The 21631-nt window shown below is 40.4% G+C and overlaps 1 pseudogene; it reads left to right on the top strand.

Moving 5' to 3' along the window:
- The first annotated feature begins 2959 nt into the window (after positions 1–2959).
- Positions 2960–20283, top strand: LOC130042883 (olfactory receptor 4A15-like; annotated as a pseudogene).
- The last annotated feature ends 1348 nt before the right edge of the window (positions 20284–21631 follow it).

Here is a 21631-nt window from a genome sequence, read left to right as displayed (position 1 = left end):
CATTCTTCCCCTACATACTTCTCCCTCTTTCCCCCTTGGTAGTCTTCTCCATGCTCCATCTTGCTTGTCCTGGTCTCTTTCTCACTCCTCTCCAACTCTGCAATGGGGGTAGACACCACACCCCCTCCAGTGGTAGAGCAATCAACATGTCAAAAGCCCTTCTGCTCAAGGGCAAAATACCACTTAGGGGTGTTTCTTCTCTTCTTAGTCCAATACCTTAATTAACATCTTAATTAACATCTTAATTCTACTTCTTAATATTAGTTATTTTGTATGGACAGAGTAATGGATACTCTAAGCTTGTAAGATGGCTCTCCTGGTTACACCTTGCTATAGATATTGACTGCAGTGCTCAGGCCAGATGAATCTTTCCTAACCCTAGCAGGGTCCAAATCTAGTTATTACTTTTTGCATTACGACAGCATTTGTCCATGACCATGTTCTTAACTTATTGTTAAGTTTTATGGTGCTTTGGCCAGGTCCATTTCGATGTCAGGGTTGCTCGTCACTTGCCCTGGGTTCATCTAGTCCCTGATAGGGACCCTGCTTTTGAGGTGCTAGGAAGTAAGGGAAACTGAGGCTTAGGTCTAGAGAAAAGATGCCTGGGAGGTAATATTATCTGGAGTCAATTAACTCCCAAATTACTAAAGCATAGCATTTACTGTCTTCTTGTGCCATACAGAAAGGACGTTGCTCTGAATTAACTCTGCAAAAGACATAAGGAGAAGAGAAAATCAGTATTTACAAGTTAACAGAGCACAAAGAAAGAGGTTACAAATAAACACAGAGGAATGGGAGCACTGTGATGGGAGGAACCCAATAAACCTAAGCTCCCAGAGGCAAGACTGAATGGACAAACCAATGTTATCCTACAGTTTCCCATTCTGTTACTTTATATTCCACAAATAAGTGCAGTCATTTTTTGTCTGTCCCCCTCTCTCTGACTCATTTCACTTAGCATGATGTTCTCTAATGTTGATCCACTAATATGCAAATTTCATGATTTCATCTTTTCTAACAGCTGCGTAGTATTCCATTTTGTCTATGTACCAAAATCTCTTTAACTAGTCATCTATTCTTGGGCATTTGGGATTTTTCCAGATTCTGGCTATTGTAAATATAGCTGCAATACAGATACAAGTGCAGATATAATTTCTACTGTATTTTTTTTGCATCTCTGGGATATATTCCCAAAAGTGGTATTGCTGGGTCAAATGGGACCTCAATTTCTATTTTTTTGAGAAACATCCATATTGTTTTCCAAAAAGGCTGAATCTTAGAAGATTTGTTTGTAAGTTCCTTTTCTAATCTTCTGCTTTCAATATTCTATCTCTCTCTCTTTTTTTTGCTTTTGTCATTGTGATTTTAATGTGTCTTGGATTTTTTTCTGTTTTTGCTGTATCCCATTGTCTGCACTCACCAACTCTGGGAAATTTGTATTTATGATTTCTTTATCAAATTTGTCTTTCTGTTCTTGAGGAACTCGAATGATTCTTATACTGTTCTTCCTGAGCTCATATCATAGTTCTCTGATGTGGTGATTATTTCTTTTCAGACTTTCCCACAGTCTGTACTATTTTTTCCAGAGGTTTCCTGGATCTCCTCTTGGAGTTACAAGGTATTTTCCTTTGCAGCTTTTATTCTGCTGCTTAGTCCTTCTCTTGAGCATACATATATCTTATACCATATTTTTCGTATTCTCTTTATTTCTTCCACTTTTGTTGTAGTTTTCTCATTTTGTCTCATCCTTTCTTTTGCTTTGCTGACAAACTGTGTCATTGTTTCTTCTAGCTCATTAAGCATTCTCAATATGGTGTTACGAAAGTTATTAGCTGTGTGAAATTTTTTTTGATATATTGTACTTCCTTCTGAGTTGAATTGAAACTTATTATTCTGACTATGAATAACTGCCTGCCATTTGTTGTTATGTTTGCCAACAATCAAAACTTCATCTTAAGGTCATTTCAGTCACTTACGGTTATCCTAAGGTCATCTCATGTCATTTTAATATTGACTTTAAGAATTTTTATATAATTAATAATAAATGATTCTTTTTTATGCAATCTTATATTTTTTGCTATTGAAATGTGATTTATGGGCCAGAAATACAATACAGCAGCAAGAATACCTGCTTTGAATGTAGCTAACCCAAGTCTGACCTTTTTCACCTCTTATGGACTCCCAAGTACTGCCAGATGAGATCCTTAAACACAGAGGCAGGAGTAAACCCAAATAATGCTGGGCATGACCCTCAAGAAAAACCAAAAGAAGAGACTTTTGCTGCTAGCTTGTAGATTTCCCACACTTAAATCCCTAAGTGTTAGGGTAGGAAAAGCCTTCAAAATACAGAGGATACTGGCTTGAGAGATAGTACAATAACTTGCATATATTTTTAGAAGTGGTGTATCATTCTTAGCTTTAATATTGTAAGCCAAAATCTCTAGAAATGAGTATATATACTTTCTCTATTTTCTAAAATATTATCAAATTAGTACAAATATAATAATTTTCTCTTGTATTTGTTTAGTATTGTCTCAGTGATTATTGAAATAAAGAATATAAACAGTACATCATAACACACCAATTATTGAGCTTGAATGCTCTGATTGGCTAGGGCTTCAATGACCGCTTCTGTCTCAAAAGAATCAAAGGCCTTCTTTAAATCAATGAACGTTAGATAGAACGGCATCTTGAACTCCCGAGAAACCTCAATGAGCTTGGTTATCATGTGGATATGGTCGATGGTGCTGAATCCTTTGCAGAACTCAGCTTGCTCGCATGGTTGTCCTTCATCTCGTGTTCTGCCAATCCTATTCAGGATGACTCGAGTGTACAACTTGTAGATGACAGACAATAGGCAGATTGAGTGATAGTTGCCAATGTCATGGATGTCTCCCTTCTTGTACAGTAGTACAGTCCTGCTGGTTTTCCATTGGGAGATCCAACCTAGGAGACCCATATGGCTGCGGTGTTTTTAGAAACACTCTATGAATACTCGCAGCTTTTCTACATTGCGGTGGTCTTTACCTCCTTCATCGTGACTACTGGCCTTGTATTGGGATGGTTTGGTTGGGATGTTCCAGTAATTCTGAGAAATTCGGAAGAAACACAGTTCAACACAAGAGTTTTCAAAGAGCAAATGAGACAAGTCAAGAATCCTTTTGGCTTAGAGATCACTAATCCATCTTCAGCTTCAATTACAAAGACCCAGGGATTGGATTGTGCACAGAAGACCCACCCTACCCCTACTGGGACCAGATAAATACCTCACTGGCAGACCTCCACTACCTCCAGTACCTCCACTACCCAGCCGCCGCCACACTCCAGGACACTTTCTGGACCCACGCAACACATTATAAGACACTAAATACCCATCTTCCAGAATTGCTACACCATATTTAATAGGGTTCAAATATGGTAACACCTACAAGGGCTATTAGAGGTCGCCCCCAAAGCCTCTATTACTCTCGGAAAGACTGGCAAGCTACCAAGAATATTCCACCAGCACGGCAGAGCCTCACAAGCTCTCCGTTGTGTATTCAATATGCCAAAACCAGTAATAACAATGGGTCTCATTCCCCTGACCCTGAAGGCATCACCAATATGGCAGCAATGAGAAGGATGAGAAAGGAGAGGCCAATAAAATCTCAAGGCCGAACTAGGATGCCACAACGAAGGAAGACAAAAGTGATCGTCTGTACTTTTAATGCACGTACGCTAGCATCAGATGCATCCATCAAGGACCTGATGGTACAAGCACGAAAGATCAAGTACGACATCATTAGTCTGACCGAGAGAAGAAGGCACCAATCTCATCACACTGTTTTCGACACTGGAGAAGAATTGTTCCTTGGAACATGCGATAAAAGAGGTGTTGGAGGCGTTGGTGTCCTTGTCAACACAAACTTGGCCATGAGCATTGATTCATTCGAATGCCTAACAACCTGAATCGGATGTTTACATTTGAAAAGATGTGGCTCACTGCCAGCAGTTTCTATCTTTATGTCTACGCACCAACATCCAAGTATGATGAAGGAGAAATTGAGAAGTTCTACATGGAGCTGGAGAAGTTCTATAAAATAGACCACACCTTCTACAAGATCATTGTGGGTGATTTTATTTATTTATTTATTTATTTTTTAATTTAATTTTTTTATTAAAAATTTTTTTAATAGTGAGACATCATGAGGTACAGTTGCAGATTTACACATATTTGTGCTTGGGTTTCAACCATACAGTGATCAAATACCCATCCCTCCACTGGTGCCCATTTCCCACCACCATGGATCCCAGTATCCCTCCAACCCCCATCGCCCCCTTCCCACTCTGCCTCTGTGGCAGGGAATTCCCCTCTGTTCTCTCTCCTTTTGGGTGTTGTGGTTTGCAAAAGAAACATTGAGTGGCAATCTTCTTTGGTCTATAGTCTACTTTCAGCATGCTTCTTCCATCCTGGGAGGATCCTCCCAACACCTTTATTTGGTGTTCACCTCTTTATCTGAGCTTCCTTTTCCCCTAGTATGTGTGGTTGGCCTCCAAGTCATGGAGTAAAATTCCTGGTACTGATCTCGGCCATTCTTGGGTGTTAGTTTCCTATTTTGTTACTTTATGTTCCCCAGACGAATGCAATCTTTCTATGTCTATTCCTTTCTTTCTGAGTCTTTTCGGTTAACATGATACTTTCCATGTAGTACAACTTGTATGTAAATTTCGTGACTTCATGTTTTCTAACAGCTACATAGTACTCCATTGTGTAAATTGTGTACCAAAGTTTCTTTAACCAGTCATCTGTTCTTGGGCACTCAGGATTTTTCCAGATTCTGGATATTGTAAAGAGTGCTGCAATAAACAGACAATTGCAGATGCCACTTCGACTATACTTTTTTTGTCTCTCTGGGATATATAGCCAGGAGTGGTATTGCTGGATTAAATGGGAGCTCAATTTCTAATTTTTTGAGAATCATTCATACTCTTTTCCAAAAGGGCTGAACCAGCCGGCATTCCCACCAAGAGTGAAGGAGTGTCCCTTTCTCACCACATCCGCACCAGCACTGGTTGCTTTTGTTCTTGTGGATATGGGCCAGTCTCTGTGGTGTGAAGTGATATCTCATTGTGGTTTTGATCTGCATCTCCCTGATGATTAATGATGTGGAACATTTTCTCATGTGCCTTTTAGCCACTTAGATTTCTTCTTTATAAAATTTTCTATTCATTTCATCTCCCCATTTTTTGATGGGGTTGAATGTTTTCTTTTTGTGGAGTTCAACCAGTACTTTGTATATCCTTAAAATTAACCCCTTATCAGATGTGTAGTTGGCGAATATCCTTTCCCATTCTGTAGACTGTCTTTGTATTTTGGTCACTGTTTCTTTTGAGGTGCAGAAGCTTCTTAGTTTAAGATAGTCCCATTTGTCTATCTCTGTTTTCACTTGCTTGGCCAGCGGTATGACATCTTTGAAGACACCATTAGCTTCCATGTCATGGAGGGTTTTGCCAACTTTTTCCTCAATGTACCTTATAGATTCCGGTCTGATGTTGAGGTCTTTAATCCACTTAGATCTTACTTTTGTACATGGAGTTATGCAGAGATTTGAGCCCATTTTTTTTGCATGTAACCATCCAGTTTAGCCAGCATAATTTGTTAAAGAGGCTTTCCCTGCTCCACTTCACTTTTCTTGCCCACTTATCGAAGATTAGATGCTCGTATGCTTGGGGGGAGATCTCAGTATATTCAACCCTGTTCCATTGGTCTACAGCTCTGCCTTTGTTCCAGTACCATGCTGTTTTAATTAATACTGCCTTTTAGTAGAGTTTGAAGTTAGGGGGGTTGATTCCTCCCATTTTCTTTTTCCCAAGAATTGCTTTAGCTATTCGTGGGGACTTATTGTTCCATATAAATTTCAGGAATGTTTGCTCCACTTCTTTGAAGTATGTCATGGGTATCCTAATAGGGATTGCGTTGAATTTATACAGTGCTTTGGGAAGTATTGCCATTTTGACAATGTTAATTTTCCTGACGCATGAACAGGGGATATTTTTCCATTTCCTCATATCCTCTTTTATTTCCTGAAGTAGCGTTTTATAGTTTTCTTTGTATAGGTCCTTTTCTTCCTTATTTAAGATGATTCCTAGGTACTTGATTTTTTGGGGCACAATTGTAAATGGGATTGTTTTCTTCATGTCACTTTCTTCTCTTTCACTATTTGCATATAGGAAAGCCATGGAATTTTGGGTATTGATTTTATAGCCTGTCACTTTACTATATAAGCCTATTGTTTCTAGAAGTTTCTTGGTAGAGGTTTTAGAATTCTCTACGTATAGTATCATATCATCTGCGAATAATGAGAGCTTGATTTCTTCCTTTCCTACCTGGATGCCCCTAATATCTTTTTCTTGTCTTATCGCTATTGCAAGAACTTCCAGTACTATATTGAACAGCAGTGGAGAAAGTGGACATCATTGTCTCGTCCCTGTTTTAGAGGGAAGGCTCTCAGTTTTTCACCATTGAGGACAATGCTTGCTGTAGGCTTGTGGTAGATGGCTTTAACTATATTGAGGAAAGTTCCCTCTATCCCCATTTTGGCTAGGGTTTTCATCATAAATGGGTGCTGGATCTTGTCAAATGCTTTCTCTGCATCTATTGATATGATCATATGATTTTTGTCTTTTCTTTTGTTGATATGGTGGATTATGTTGATTGATTTCCGAGTGTTAAACCAGCCTTGCATCCCCGGGATAAATCCTACTTGATCATGGTGTATGATCTTTTTGATGAGTAGTTGAATTCTATTTGCTAGTATTTTGTTGAGAATCTTCACATCCGTGTTCATCAGGAATATAGGCCTGTAGTTTTCTTTTCTCGTGGTGTCTTTGTTTCCTTTTGGTATTAGAGAGATATAGGCTTCATAGAAACTGTTTGGGAGAGTTTCCGTTTTTTCAATTTCCTGAAAGAGCTTGAGAAGGACTGACAGCAGGTCCTCTTTAAATGTTTAAAACAATTCGCTAGTGAATCCATCTGGACCTGAGCTTTAGTTTTTGGGAAGACTTTTGATTGCAGTTTCTTTTTTGTTGATGTTAATAGGTCTATTCAGATACTCCAAATCTTCTTGATTCAGCTTTGGGAGATTATAGGAGTCCAGGAATTTGTCCATTTCTTCTAGGTTCTCTTGTTTCGTGGCATACAGACTTTCAAAGTAGTCTCTGATGATCTTTTGTATTTATTTGGTTTCTGTTGTGATATCCCCCTTCTCATTTCTGATTCGGTTTATTAGGGTTCTCTCTCTCTGTTTCTTTGTGAGTGTTGTTAGTGGTTTATCTATCTTGTTTATTTTCTCGAAGAACCAGCTCTTGATTTCGTTGATCTTTCGGAATGTGTCTTTCGTTTCCATGTCATTGATTTCTGCTCTAAGTTTTATGATCTCTTTCCTTCTGCCTGACTTAGGCTCTTTCTGTTGATCCTTTCCTAAGGCCTTGAGCTGTGAGGTCAAGTTTTTTTTTTATTTATTTTTTTACAGTTGTAGATTTACAATTTTTTTTGTGCTTGGGTTTCAATTATACAATGATCAGATACCCATCCCTCCACCAGTGCCCGTTTTTCACCACCATGGATAATATCTCTCCCACCCCCATCCCCCCATCCCCCCCTGCCTCTGTGGCAGGACAATCCCCTGTGTTCTCTCTCTCCGTTTGGGTGTTGTGGTCTGCAAAAGAGGCATTGAGTGGCAAACATGTTCAGTCCATAGTCTACTTTCGACATGCATCTCCCCTCCTGGGAGGATCTCCAAACATCCTTTATTTGGTGCTCCCTTCTCTATCTGAACTGCCCTTTCCTCTAGGATACCCGGCTGGCCTCTAAGTTATGGAGTAATCCTCCTGGTGCTGATCTCAGCTATTCTTGGGTATTAATCTCATACTTTGTTACTCTTGGGTATTAATCTCTTGGGTATTAATTACTCTTGGGTATTAATCTCATACTTTGTTGTCATCCCCCAGATGAATGCAATCTTTCTATGTCTATCCCTCTCTTTCTGACTCATTTCGCTTAGCATGATACTTTCCATATTGTACCACTTGTATGTAAATTTCATGACTTCATCTTTTCTAACAGCTACATAGTACTCCATTGTGTAGATGTACCAAAGTTTCTTTAACCAGTCATCTGTTCTTGGGCATTCAGGTTTCTTCCAGTTTCTGGCTATTGTAAAGAGTGCTGCAATGAACAAACAAGTACAGATGTCACTTCGACTATACATTTTTGCTTCTCTGGGATATATTCCCAGGAGTGGTATTGCTGGGTCAAATGGGAGCTCAATTTCTAATTTTTTGAGAATCGTCCATACTGTTGTCCAGAAGGGCTGAACCAGTGGACATTCCCACCAACAGTGAAGGAGTGTCCCTTTCTCACCACATCCACGCCAGCATTGGTTGCTTTTGTTCTTTTGAATGTGGGCCAGTCTCTGAGGTGTGAGATGGTATCTCATTGTGGTTTTGATCTGCATCTCTCTGATGATTAATGATGTAGAGCATTTTCTCATGTGCCTTTTTGCCATTGGGATTTCTTCTTTGAGAAATTTTCTGTTCATTTCATTGCCCCATTTTTGGATGGGGTTGGATGTTTTCTTCTTGTGGAGTTTAACCAGTATTTTATATATCCTGGATATCAACCCCTTGTCAGATGTGTATTCGGCAAATATCCTTTCCCATTCTGTAGACTGTCTTTGTATTTTGGTCACTGTTTCTTTGGAGGTGCAGAAGCTTCTTAGTTTAAGATAGTCCCATTTATCTATCTCTGTTTTCACTTGCTTGGCCAGTGGCGTGGCATCTTTGAAGATACCATTAGCTTCAATATCATGGAGGGTTTTGCCAACTTTATTTTCAATGTACCTTATGGTTTCTGGTCTGATGTTGAGGTCTTTAATCCATTTTGATCTTACTTTTGTACATGGTGTTAGGGAGAGTTCTGAGCCTATTTTTTTGCATGTAGCCGTCCAATGATGCCAACCTAATTTATTAAAGAGGCTTTCCTTACTCCACTTCACATTACATGCACCTTTATCAAAGATTAGATGATCATATGATTGAGGGGAGATGTCAGTGTATTCAACCCTGTTCCATTGGTCTGCAGTTCTGCCTTTGTTCCAGTACCATGCTGTTTTAATTATTACTGCTTTGTAGTACAGTTTGAAGTTAGGGAGGTTGATTCCCCCCATTTTCTTTTTTCCAAGAATTGCTTTAGCTATTCGTGGGGGCTTATTGTTCCATATAAATTTCAGGAGTGTTTGCTCCATTTCTTTGAAGAATATCATGGGTATCCTTATAGGGATTGCATTGAATTTATACAATGCTTTCGGTAGTATTGCCATTTTGACAATGTTAAGTCTCCCGACCCATGAGCAGGGGATATCTTTCCATTTCCTCATATCCTCTTTTATTTCCTGAAGTAGCGTTTTGTAGTTTTCTTTGTACAGGTCCTTTACTTCCTTAGTTAAGCTGATTCCTAGGTACTTGATTTTCTGGGGCACAATTGTGAACGGGATTGTTTTTTTCATGTTGCTTTCTTCTCTCTCACTGTTTGCGTATAGGAAAGCCATGGACTTTTGGGTATTGATTTTATAACCTGCAACTTTACTATACGAGTCTATTGTTTCTAGGAGTTTTTTGGTGGAGGTTATTGGGTTCTCTAAGTAGAGTATCATATCATCTGCGAATAGTGAGAGCTTGATTTCTTCCTTTCCTACCTGAATGCCCTTAATATCTTTTTCTTGCCTAATCGCTATTGCAAGTACTTCCAGTACTATATTGAACAGAAATGGAGAGAGTGGGCATCCCTGTCTCGTCCCTGATCTTAGAGGGAAGGCTCTCAGTTTTTCCCCATTGAGGATGATGCTTGCTGTAGGCTTGTGGTAGATGGCTTTAATTATGTTGAGGAAGGTCCCCTCTATACCCATTTTGGCTAGGGTTTTCATCATAAAGGGGTGCTGGATCTTGTCAAATGCTTTCTCTGCATCTATTGATATAATCATATGCTTTTTATCTTTTCTTTTGTTGATATGATGGATTATGTTGATTGATATTCGAATGTTAAACCATCCTTGCATCCCTGGGATGAATCCTACTTGGTCATGGTGTATGATCTTTTTGATGAGTAGTTGGATTCTATTTGCTAGTAGTTTGTTGAGGATCTTTGCATCTGTGTTCATCAGGGATATCGGCCTGTAATTCTTTTTCTTTGTGGTATCTCTGTCTGCTTTTGTTATCAGTGTGATATTTGCTCCGTAGAAACTGTTCGGAAGTGTTTTTGATATTTCAATTTCGTGGAAAAGCTTAAAGAGCAATGGGAGTAAGTCCTCTTTAAAGATTTGGAAGAATTCACTAGTGAATCCATCCGGGCTAGGACTTTTGTGCTTGGGTAGACTTTTTATTACCAGTTCAATTTCCTTGATGGTGATAGGTCTGTTCAGGTATTCCAGGTCTTCTTGGTTCAGCCTTGGGAGTCTGTAGGAGTCTAGGAATTTATCCATTTCCTCGAGGTTTTGATGTTCCGTGGCATAAAGCTTCTCAAAGTACTCCCTGAGGATCCTCTGAATTTCTGTAGTTTCTATTGTAATGACCCCCTTTTCATTTCTGATTCGGTTTATTAGGGTTTTCTCTCTCCCTTTCTTTGTGAGTTTTGCTAGCGGCTTATCGATCTTGTTAATTTTCTCAAAGAACCAGCTTTTGGTTTCATTGATCTTTTGGATTATTTTCTGGGTTTCCATCTCATTAATTTCTGCTCTGAGTTTTATTATTTCCTTTCTCCTGTTCGGGTTGTGCTCCTTTTTTTGGTCCTTCTCCAAGCTCTTAAGCTGTGAGGTTAGGTTACTTATGTGTGTTCGCTGCTCCTTCCTGAGGAATGCTTGTAGAGCTATAAACTTTCCTCTTAACACAGCCTTTGCTGTGTCCCATAAGTTTTGGTAACTCGTGTTCTCATTTTCATTCGTTTCTAGGAATTTTTTGATTTCCTCTTTGATTTCCTGTCTAATCCACTCGTTGTTCAATAGTGCACAGTTTAATTTCCAGGTGTTTGATTTAGTTTTCTGTTTTTGTGTGTGATTTACTTCTAATTTCAGCGCATTATGGTCTGAGAAGATTGTTGATACAATCTCTATCTTCTTAATTTTATGGAGGCATGTTTTGTGGCTCAGCATGTGGTCTATCTTGGAGAATGTTCCATGGACGCTTGAGAAGAATGTGTATTCAGCTTTTTGTGGATGAAGTGTCCTATATATATCTACTAAGTCCCGTTCTTCCATTGTTTCCCTCAAATGAAGTATGTCCTTGCTAAGCTTGAGTCTGGTTGATCTATCAAGAGGTGACAAAGCAGTGTTGAAGTCTCCCACTAGTATTGTGTTGCTATTGATGTCTTTTTCCAAATCTATGAGTAGTTGTTTTAAGTACTTTGCTGGTCTCTCATTAGGTGCATATACATTTATTATTGTAAGTTCTTCCTGTTGTACAGATCCTTTGATCAATAAGAAATGGCCTTCACTGTCTCTTATGACCTTCCTCACTCTGAAATAGATGTGGTCTGATATAAGGATGGCTACCCCAGCTTTTTTATGGGAGCTGTTTGCCTGTAGGATTGTTTTCCAGCCTTTGACTCGGAGTCTGTGTTTGCTTTGACTATTGAGATGCGTTTCTTGCAGGCAGCAGAATGTTGGGTTCAATTTTCTAATCCATCCTGCCACTCTATGTCTTTTAATTAGTGCATTTAGCCCATTGACATTGAGAGAGAGTATTGTTATGGGATTTTGTCCCATTGTTCTGTTAAAATTTGGTGTATTTGAGGGGCCTTTCTTGCCTTAAAGTAGCCCATTTAGTTGTTCTTGTAACCATGGTTTTGAGTCTATGAAGTTCCTGAGCTGTTGTTTCTCTGTGAAACTGTGTGTTGTTCCTTCTATTATGAATGAGAGTCTCGCTGGGTAAAGTATTTTTGGAGAGGCATTTATTTCATTGAGTTTTTTCACTATGTCCCACCACTGTTTTCAGGCCATGAGGGTTTCATCAGAAAAATCAGCTGTAAATTTTAAGGATGCTCCTTTGTAAGAGATTTCTTTCTTCGATCTTGCTGCTTTCAGAATTTTGTCTCTGTCTAAGGTTTTGGTCATTTTGATCAGAATGTGTCTTGGGGTATTTTTATTCGGATTTCTTCTAGCTGGTACCCTTCGGGCCTCCTGAATGTGGTCACAAGTTTTCTTCAGCTCTGGAAATGTTGTAGCAATGATTTCTTTGACAGTTTCTTCTTCATCGAGGTTTTCTTCCTGTACCTCTGGGACTCCAAAAATTCTTATGTTACCCCTCTTGGCTTCATCACGATCTTCTCTTGCCATCTGTTCCCGAATTGTGAGTCTCTTTTCCATTTTCTGATCTTTTCTGGAGAGTCTCTGAACTTCATATTCGAGTTCACTGATTCTGTTCTCAGCAGCTGTTACTCTGCTGCTGAGGCCTTCCACTGAGCTTTTCAATTCGCCTACGAGATTTCTCAGGTCTGATATTTCTGATTGCATTTTCCTCATTTCTGCCTTCAGATCCTCTTGTCTTCTATTGGCATTGCTTTCCATTGTTTCTTTTAATTCCCTAAGCATCCTAAGTAGCTCCCTCCTGAATTCCTTGTCAGAGAGGTTGTCTAACACTACAGTACTGTTGGTGTCATCTGGGCTAGACTCTTCAATATGAAAGTTTGGTGGGCTTTTGCGTTGCTTTACCATTGTGAGAGGTGTGGTTTAGTCCTTCACGTTCACTGTTACTATTCTGCTTGATATGCAGTGTGAGTTAAGATAGGCTTATGAGTTATTGGCTACTGTGTTTCTAGTGGCTGAGCTAAAATAGAGAAGTTTCCATCTAAGAAGGTAGCTTATGGTTCCTAAGGCATATGTAGTGGGAAAATATTTCGCGGCCGCGGCTCCGGAAAGAGTCCCTGGCACTGGCGAGGAGTTGGGAACGTCTCCTGTTTGGAATTGGAGCCGTTCAGCTTTGTTGCCCAGAGCTGGGCCTCCGTGCCCGTCCCGCGCAGCTCAGGGGTTGAAAACCGGCTGTCTAGGGGCTGGATCTACGTGCGCATGCCCAGAAAGGGTCCCAGGCCCTTGGAGGCGGGCTGTACCTGTTTGAAATTGGAGCCGTTCAGCTTTGTTGCCCAGAGCTGGGCCTCCGTGCCCGTCCCGCGCAGCTCAGGGGTTGAAAACCGGCTGTCTAAGGGCTGGATCTATGTGCGCATGCCCAGAAAGGGTCCCAGGCTCTTGGAGGGGGGCAGTACCTGTTTGGAATTGGAGCCGTTCAGCTTTGTTGCCCAGAGCTGGGCCTCTGTGCCCGTCCCACGCAGCTCAGGGGTTGAAAACCAGCTGTCTCGGGCTGGATCTACGTGCGCATGCCCAGAAAGGGTCCCAGGCCCTTGGAGGCGGGCTGTACCTGTTTGGAATTGGAGCCGTTCAGCTTTGTTGCCCAGAGCTGGGCCTCCGTGCCCGTCCCGCGCAGCTCAGGGGTTGAAAACCAGCTGTCTAGGGGCTGGATCTACGTGCGCATGCCCAGAAAGGGTCCCAGGCCCTTGGAGGGGGGCAGTACCTGTTTGAAATTGGAGCCGTTCAGCTTTGTTGCCCAGAGCTGGGCCTCCGTGCCCGTCCCGCGCAGCTCAGGGGTTGAAAACCGGCTGTCTCGGGCTGGATCTACGTGCGCATGCCCAGAAAGGGTCCCAGGCCCTTGGAGGCGGGCTGTACCTGTTTGGAATTGGAGCCGTTCAGCTTTGTTGCCCAGAGCTGGGCCTCCGTGCCCGTCCCGCGCAGCTCCAGGTCAAGTTTTTTATGTGCATCGTTTCTACAGACCTAAGATTTGCTAGCAGAGCTATAAATTTTCCTCTTAATACAGCTTTTGCTGCATCCCATTGGTTCTGGTAGCTCGTGTTTTCATTCTCATTTGTTTCCAAGTATCTTTTGATTTCGTCCTTGACTTCATTCCTGACCCACTAGTTGTTCAGCATTGAGTTTTTTAATTTCCAGGTGTTTGATTTGGTTCTCTGTGTCTGTGTGTGATTCATTTCTATCCTCAGTGCATCATGGTCTGAAAAGATGGCTGATGTTATTTCTATCTTCCTGATTCTGTTGACGTATGTTTTGTGTCCTAGCACATGGTCTATTTTGGAAAATGTTTCGTGTGCACTGTTGAAGAATGTGTATTCTTTCTTTTTGGGGTGTAAAGCCCTGTATAGGTTTATAAGCCCTCTCTCTTCTATTTCTTCGTTCAAAGCCAATGATTTCTTGCTCGGTTTTTTCTTTTTTATCTGTCTAGATGTTATAGGGCGATGTTGAAGTTTCCAAGTACTATTGTGTTACTTGCAATGTCCTTCTTAAAATCTGTTAGCAGTTGTTTTAAATATTTAGCTGTTCCCTCATTAGGTGCATATGCATTTAAGAGTGTGATTTCTTCCTGTTGTACGTATCCCTCGATGAAGTGAAAATGGTCTTCACTGTCCCTTCTAGTCTTTTTCAAGGTGAAATTAATGTTGTCGGATACTAGTATGGCCACCCCAGCTTTTTTGCACGAGCTGTTTGCTTGCAGGTTGTTTTCTATCCTTTGACTTTGATTCTGTGTTTGCTCTGAGTGTTGAGATGAGTTTCTTGTAGGCAGCAAGATTGTTGGGTTCTGTCTCTGTATCCATTTTGCCACTCTGTGTCTCTTAAATGGTGAATTTAGACTGTTGACATTGAGAGAGAGAGAGAGAGAGTATGGTTATGGGGTTTTGTGTCATGTTTCTGTGCGGGTGTGTTGTGGTTGTAGGGTTTGTCTTGTCTTATAGTAGCCCCTTTAGGCCTTGTTTTAGGTTTGGTTTTGAGTCTATGAAGTTCCTGAGCTGCTGTTTATCTAGAAAATAGTGTAGTGTTCCTTCGATTTTGAGTGAGAGTTTAGCCGGATAGAGTATTCTTGGTGAAGCATTCATTTCAGTGAGTTTTTTCACTATACCTCACCACTGCCTTTGGGCTTGTAGGGTTTCCTCTGATAGGTCTGCTGTGAATCTCAGGGGTGCTCCTTTGCATGTGATTTCCTTTTTTGCCCTTGCCGCTTGCAGTATTGTGTCTCTATCGGCAGCATTGATCATTCTAACTATACTATGTCTTGGAGTGTTTCTGTTTGGGTCTCTTTTAGCTGGCACCCTTCAGGTTTCTTGTATCTGAATGGCTGTATTGTGGAACTCTGGAATTTTCTCGGCAATGATTTGTTTAAGCATGGTTTTTTCATAGGGATTTTTTCCCTGAGCTTCTGGTAGTCCAATGATTCTAATGTTGTTTCTTTTGGAATCGTCTCGTAGGACTCTGATTCTCTGTAGAGCTATTTTGAGGTCCTTTGCCACTGTTTGTTGTTGCGTGTTGGCTTGGTGCAGCTGATCTTCCAGCTCACTGATTCTTTCCTTAGCTGTGGTCATTCTATTTTTGAGGGCACAGAGTGAGTTTTTTATTTCATCTATGGAATCTGTGATCTGTGCCATTTCTGTGCGAAGCTTTCCAATTTCCGCTCTCATTTCTTGCTGTATGTTGTCGATTGTGCGATTGATTGTTTCTTTCATGTCCTCTTTCAATTTAGCGAATATCTGTCTGACTGTTTCATTGAGTTGATTGAACATCTTAATGACTTCATATCTAAATTCCTTGTCAGAGAGGTCCCTGAGGTGGCTAGAACCTGCTGAGGCTTCTGGACTTATTTCCTCATCGTCTCCCTGTGGCGGGGATTTGCGTTGTTTCTTCATGTTGTTGTGTAGGTGTAGCGGTGAGATTTCTTGATTCGAGTAAACTACCTGCGGCCGCGTGAGCGTTGGCCCACCGAAAATTAGGCCATGCCCACTTTTAAAATCCATGCCCACTTCTAAAGTGGCCACACCCCCACGGATACCTGGTGTGTGTCCAGGGAGTAAAGACTGGGTGGGGGAAGAGACCAGCTCGGCTTGGGCTGAGGAAAGGGAGAGGCAGAGAGGCTCAGATCTGCTTTGTCTCCCGGCATCCAGGGGACGCCTCGGGGCTTGCACGGTGGAATGCAAGTCACGGGTCCTTGAAACGGCACGAAGACTGACCTGGGAATTGGGGAGGAGAGACCAGCTTGGCTTGGGCGGCGGAAAGGGAGAGCTGTGGGTGATTTTAATGCCAAGATAGGACCAAGAAGATCAGCCGAAGAACTTCAGATTGGGACACATGTCCTAGAATGGAATGCACAGGATGAGAGACTGTCTGAGTTCATCATGTTGACCAAGACCACCCATGGTAACTCAAGATTCCAATAGGCCAAATCTAAACATTGGACATGGGAGTCTCCCGGTGGACGATTTCACAAAGAAATAGACCACATCATATTCAATCGATGGTTTTGTCTGACCAATGTCACTGTTGTCCCAAAATTCCAAATGGGATCGGACCACCGTCTCCTTCATGCAAAATTCTACTTCACAGAGCAGGGAGAAAGGGCTGCAAGGTTTAAAAAGAGAACTCCCAGAACGACCACCAACTGTAGCTCTTTGGCACTATTGTGGCAACATGGGAAGATTCCATTATTGACAACATTGACGAGGAATATGATCGACTGGTTCAGCACCTCCATGATTGTGCGAGGAACGCCAAGAGAGAGATAGCCACAAAAAAACGCCTGTCTTCGAAAACTCTTGAGCTTATTCTCCAACGTGGTTTGGCGCATGCCTCAGGCAACCACAAGTGAACGTCCGAGCTCACAAAGCAGTGCAGAGATGGGATCAAGAAGACCTCAAAGATAGAAGAGCAGAAGTGCTGGTAGATGAGGCAGAAGCAAGGAAAAGTATTCGCAATTCCCTCCTGGCCTTCGCCAACTACAAGACCAAGATGACTGCGCTCCGAAGTCCTGATGGATCTATCACATCTTCCAGAATGGCAATGAGAAGATTATCCATGACTTTGACTCAAATCTCTTTGATAGCCATGTCCACCTGCTGACATACCAAATTCCACAGGATGGATATGTCGTTCCCAATGTTCTCCCTTCTGAAATTTGACGTGCCATTTCATCAGTAAAGAAACAAACAGCACCCGGCCCAGAAAGGTCAAACCTGAACACCTGAAGAACCTGCCATCAGTACTCATCAATAAGCTGGCTCGGCTCTTCACATGCTACCTGTCTGAATGCAAGGTTCAAAATTTCAAACCAAACAAAATTAAAAAAAAAAAAAACCAAACAATTAAAAACACTGCATGTAGGTAACAAGCCTATTAGTGCAAAATTACAGTTAAAATAACATAACATTGTGAGTTAGGCAACACACTGGTGTTTTACTCGGTGTATTATTCAAAGTCAGTTGAGCTGCAGTAATCTTGTATTTATTTACTTATTTGTTTATTTATTTGGGTTTTGGGTCATACACAGTGATGTGCAGGGCTTATTCCCGTGCTCAAGGATCACTACTGGCAGTGCTGGAAACTTTATAGGGTGCCAGGATCAAACTCTGGTCAGCCTCTTTCAAGGCAGGTGCCCTAACCACTGTACTATCTTGCTGGTTTCCTCAACCTCAGTAAACCTTTAGAATTTTACTTTTTCTTTAATATGAAGAAATTGACTTATAAGTTGCAACAAATCTTCAAAACTTGATTTCTCTTCATTTTAATACTTTTTTCTGGGTTTTATCCTATGCAGTTCTCAGGAAGCCTGAGGGTCTCCTACAACAGTTCTTGGCCAACAAGAGCCTGAGAATGAGTAGCTACATAGACCCTCGTTGCTTGGGATGATCTAGGCCACAATGGCAATATTCAGGGAATTTCAGGGCTGTGCCCTGCAACATGTGGAACTAGATATTAAATTTGTATAGGAAAACCCCTGAACCTTTTCACTATCTCTCTGGACCTCCAAATTATTCTTTTTTTAGGAGAAGCTGATTTAGGTATTTAGTTAGGACACCCAAATTTTTGCAGATCATTTTTCTTTTCTTTCTTTTTTTTGTGACAATCATTAAACAAAAGCAGTTGTTTATATGGGGAAGTTGGTGATTTTGCTATAGAAACAAAAGAAACAGGGATTAAGTTTGATCTTATGTTTCAAAAAATCTGGAATGGAACACTGTTTTAGAGTCTACAATTTCTAATATGTTGATGAAAAAGTTTTGTGTAGAATTTTACTTTTTACATACTATGAAAGTTTTATTTTGCATTAGGTTGTAAGAATTAGTATAGTGTGGATGTGCTTGTCATCTAGCATCGTTCTTGTAGATTTACATATTTCAGCATATATTAGTGATTAATTTATTCTCACAAAATATAAATAAATTTCAAGAAACTCATGTGTTTGAATAAGAAATCTTTTCTTTATTAGATATAATAGGCTATACTGGCTCTGTCCTAGGATATCACCCTTGTCAGTTTTGGGATAACAGATATGGGCATCCTTCATGTGAAGCATGTGCTCAGCTCTTTAGATTTCTTTGGCTCCATGGAATGATTTATAACAGTCATATATATTAGAAAGCCAGAGGGTATTGAAGAAAAATTAAAGAAATCAGATATAGAAAATGTGGTCTTCGTAAAGATATTCTAATAAAGAATAACGTTTTTATTGTTTATTAAAGTGTCTCATACACAAAAACTGTGTCTCCCAGATAGTATATAAGTCTCCCAGATACATATTCCTCCCACATAGAATACTGAGATCTCAACGGAAACCTCCTCATTGCAAGTGAAGAAATAAATCTGTAAGAAAATTTTGAGTCACTAAAGAAGAGACCCCATTTTCTAAAGAATCATTACACAATGGTCTTATGTAGAAAACTATGAATAATTCATAATCATTTTAATTTTGACATGAACTTTAAAGTATTCTCAATTTAATCTTTGGTCTTTTTTTTAAAATTCCATCTTCTGACAGAATCTCTCCTCATTGTCCAAACTCTAGAACTCACGGCTGCTTCTCCCAGAAGGGAGCATAAAATGAGGCCCACATAACCATGCCACAGGGCTTTGTCCCGGGCTTTTTTCGCTTGGGGTGTCCTAGAGGGGGCTGGGTGAGAGTCCTCCCTACCCAAGGGACCCAACCCCAGCAGCCGACCTCCATTACCTAACCACCACCACATTCCAAGCCACTTTCCACATGCTCGGGCCGAGTCTCAAGCATGAGTGAACATATTCCTGGACTGTGTGGCTGATTTCGATAAGACATATCAAAAGACATAATCATTAGACACTCCCTACCCAGCAGAGCCTAGCAAGCTACCCATGGTGTATTAGATGTGCCAAAACAGTAAGAATAATGGGTCTCATTCCTCTGACGCGGAAAGAGCCTCCAATTTGGCAGCATTGGGAAGACAAGTAAGGAGAGCTGCTAAAGTCTCAGGGCTGGTACGGATCGAGACATTACTTACTCCTGCTCGAGTAAATTGATAAACAATTGGATGACAGTGACACTGACAGTTATCTTCTGACATCAGAGAATACATGAAAAATAAGCACAGTGTTACAGAATTTATCCTCCTGGGCCTCTCACAGAACTCTGAGGGGCAAAAAAGTGCTGTCTGTCATATTCTTACTCAACTACATTGTAATAGTACAGGATAAATTGTTTATCAGAGTAACCATCAAGACTAGCCCGTCACTGAGTTTGCTCATGTACTTCTTTCTGGCTGATTATCATTTATAGATATCGTGTGTTCTACTGTCATCATTCACAAAATGATTGTAGACATGCTTGAGGAGAAAAACAACAAAACAAAGCATTTTCTTCCATGCTTGTATGACTACAGTGTTCATAGATCATTTATTTGTTGGCACAGTTGTTCTTCTGGTAGCAATGGCCTATGACCAATATGCAGCCATCTGTAAACCTCTTCATTAGACGGGGTATGTTTTCTCATACTGCTGGTAGCTTGGACCAGAGGATTTCTCCACTCCATGGTTCTATTTCTCCTTATTTATCAGCTTCCTTTCAGTGATCATAATGTTATTTGTAATTTATTGTGTGAATGTACCCCTTATTGAAACTTGCATGCACCAACACCTACTTCTTTATCTGATAGTGGATGGAGAGGCAGTTTGCAGTGTTATTTTCTCCATTCTCCTAATTTCCTGTGGGGTTATATTACATTCCCTCAAGTCCCATCATTTGGAAGGGAAATAAAGCCCTGTATACTTGTGTATCTCACATTACTGTTGCCATTCTGTTCTTTGCTCCCTGTATCTTCCTTTATACCATTCCCAGTGATAAATTTATGACTGTGTGTTAGCTTTTAAGACTCCCATGTTGAACCCTTTAATCAACACACTGTGAAATGCAGAAATAAAAAATGCCAAGAGAAAAATTTGGAGTAAAGATGTAAAGTTTGTTGGAAGAGGACTTTAGTCTTCTGTCAGAAATTAATATTTATTTTATTTTTTATTGAATCTCCATGAGATAGTTACGAAGCTTTCATGTTTGAATTTCAGTCATATAGTGATAGATCACCCATTCCTCCAACAGTGCACATTTTCCACCACCAATATCCCCAGTATTCCCCCCACCCCGGATCTTGGTGGCAGACAATCTTCCCCATACTTTCTCTCTACTTTTGGGCATTATGGATTGCAAGACAGATACTAAGAGGCTGTCATGTTTAGGCCTTGATGTTCTTTCAGTACACATCTTCCATCCCGATCTATCCCTCTAACCATCATTGACTTAGTGATTCCTCCTCTTTTCCAGCTGCCTTATCCCCCAGCTCATGACACAGAGAACTGCAAATAAATACCTCCAAACCTCATAAATGTTAGGATAGCCATGATCAAAGATAAAGAGAGGACAAATAAAGGTAAGGATGCAGAGAGCAGAGAAAAGAAAGTAACAGTAAATTGTATGTGGGAATAAAAGTTTGTTCATTATGAAAAGCAATATGGAGATTTCTCAAAATAATTCAGAGTAGAATTACAATATGATCTTCTTGGAAATTAGGATGAACCAAAAGTCTAGTCATCAACCAGTCATTCCAAGTCACCATTGTGATATAATTTTTGAACCTATTCAAAAGCTCTTCAATCAGATAAATTCAAAAGGTAAATATATCATGTTACATAAAATAAAATAATTATTTAATCAAGTTTTGTTTTTGCCTTGCATGTAGCTGACTGGGCCATACCAGGTTTAATTCCTCCACCCCTCTTGGAGAGCCCAGGAAGCTACCAAGAGTATGTAGCCCACATGGCAAAACCAGGGAAGCTACCTGTGATGTATTTGATATGCCAAAAACAGTAACAGCAAGCCTCCCAGTGGAGCTGTTACTGGGCCCACTCAGGCAAAGTGATGAACAAAGGGAGGACAGTGCTACAGTGCTTGTTTTTAGATAATTATATAGGATAATATGGAATTCCTACTTTTATTTTAAAAAAGCCCCTATACCATTTACCAGAGAGAATGCATCAATTTATATTTTGATCAACAGTGCTCCTTCTTCAAGTACATGTTATTTCTAATGTTTGTAATGTAAGCAATGGCAAACAAAAGCAAGAATAAATAAATGGTATTAAATCAAGTTAAATGTTCTCAAAAAGCAAAATAACGCCACTGCTAGAAGAAAGATAGCATACAAACTGGAATACACATAATATGATATATATAAATATTATATATTATATATATAAATTAT

The sequence above is a fragment of the Sorex fumeus genome, unplaced genomic scaffold (genome assembly GCF_029834395.1).
Source record: "Sorex fumeus unplaced genomic scaffold, SorFum_2.1 ptg000007l, whole genome shotgun sequence".
In the NCBI taxonomy this organism is placed as follows: Eukaryota; Metazoa; Chordata; class Mammalia; order Eulipotyphla; family Soricidae; genus Sorex; species Sorex fumeus.
This window is presented reverse-complemented; position numbering and strand designations above follow the sequence as displayed.